The 1,711-nt window shown below is 37.7% G+C and overlaps 1 long non-coding RNA gene across 1 annotated transcript; it reads right to left on the minus strand.

Annotated features, from left to right (window-relative positions):
- Positions 1 to 241: 241 nt before the first annotated feature.
- On the minus strand, positions 242 to 1,005 carry LOC112630616. The gene is made up of 2 exons (XR_003120901.1): positions 925 to 1,005; positions 242 to 721 (listed from the first exon to the last, which is right to left on the minus strand). It is a non-coding gene; the product is annotated as an uncharacterized LOC112630616 (long non-coding RNA).
- Positions 1,006 to 1,711: the final 706 nt, after the last annotated feature.

The raw sequence follows: 1,711 nt of genomic DNA on the forward strand, positions 1-1,711 counted from the left end.
GAGACAGGGTTTCACCATGTTAGCCAGGATGGTCTCGATCTCCTGACCTCATGATCTGCCCCCCTTGGCCTCCCCAAGTGCTGGCATTACAGGGGTGAGCCACCGTGCCCGGCCTGGATTATTTAAATATTCAGTAGTGATGCTGGATCTGATGAATTTCTATCCTTTTTCTCTAGCTCCTTTGGCCCAAAATGTAGGTCCATGATGTCTTATGAAGGTATTTCCTGAGTACACAGCATGGTTGAACATTTACATTTCTTCTTAACTAATTAATTAATTGGCAATATGTAAAAATGAGGAAATTTTACAAAAAATCCAGATCAATCGCTGTGGCTGAAATGGGGTCTCAATTCCATTTCAGATGAGTTGACTGGAAATGAGAAGCAGTAGCTCTCTTGAGCAGGTTCATGCTCTCCTGCTTGGTACAGGGCCTGGTTTCACCATCCTTGCCTCCAGTCCTCAAGTGTCTTCAATCATTTAAATTTGTGTCCCCAATTTTAGGACACAGGCATGCTTTCATAAATATTTTTCTTTTCGCCGCCAGACAAAACATAAGTCAAAGAAGCGGTTATTATATTAAAGTCACTTCTACAAAATTCCTGACAGTATTTTTTTTAAAGATCAGCTTAAAACTTTTCTTGTTGAAGTTTCATAATCACCATGTTCTTCAAGGTCTCTGCAGAGGATCCCTAGCAGCCAATTCTCCTCTCTGAGATTTTGCCTTGAGAGGGAAGGAAAATGAAAGCAGAAAGAAAATTATCACCAGGAAGAGTTAAGAAGGGACTAAAGTTTGGGAAATGGATGGAATGACAATGGGAGATGAATGAATGAAGGAGAATAGACAGAGTGTTTCAAAAGTGGGTATTTTTGAAAGTTATCCCTTCTTTTCTTTTGAAGTTCAAAATCATGATTTGTAGTTTATACCTGAAAGAACAGTTTTTTGAAGGCCCAGGGTCAACTTTGCCTTTCTCTTAAAAGCTTCATCAGGAGAGCCAAGTGTACCCTTAAGGGGGAAGAAAATAGCAACAATTAGCATTTGTATGGGCTTCTTAAAGTTTATAGAGCTCTTTTACTTACCTTAACTCATTTGATCCTCACTACAATCTAGTGAGTAGGTATTATTACCTTTCTATTATAGATGAAGACACCAAGGTTTGAAGCTTCGTCTCACTGGCTCAAGGACACTTATCTATTAAGTAGATAGAATAATCTAACCACATCCTTTGCTCCTTCAATTCTCCGCAGTAGGTTATTGGCATAAAACCACGATGAATGCATACAGTTAAGCTGCATATTGGACTAGAGCTCATTGAGATTAAGAACACTAACTTTTAACTCTGAATCTCCATAAAAACACTTAGTAAATATTTAATTAATTTAATCTAGGTATTACATTTAACATAATTCTTTTTGTCACTGCAGTTAACTGTACTTAGGGAGGCTTGCTTCTATCTATTCTCAGCCCATCTTTGCTTGAAGTTACGTTTATTTCTTCTATATTTATGCTTATTAAATAAATGATATATAAGTGGAGAACCAATGGCAACTTCATTGCCTTCTAGTTTTTAGTCCTGTTTCTAATGAGGGTGTGTGTATTGTGTGTGTGTGTATATTGTGTGTGTGCATATGTATGGGGTAGAGGGAGACTGAAGCCAAAAATCAAGCTTTATAGATATGCATGCATTTACCCTTATTAGAATTTGGCCTATAG

This window comes from Theropithecus gelada, chromosome 8, assembly GCF_003255815.1.
Source record: "Theropithecus gelada isolate Dixy chromosome 8, Tgel_1.0, whole genome shotgun sequence".
Classification (NCBI taxonomy): Eukaryota; Metazoa; Chordata; class Mammalia; order Primates; family Cercopithecidae; genus Theropithecus; species Theropithecus gelada.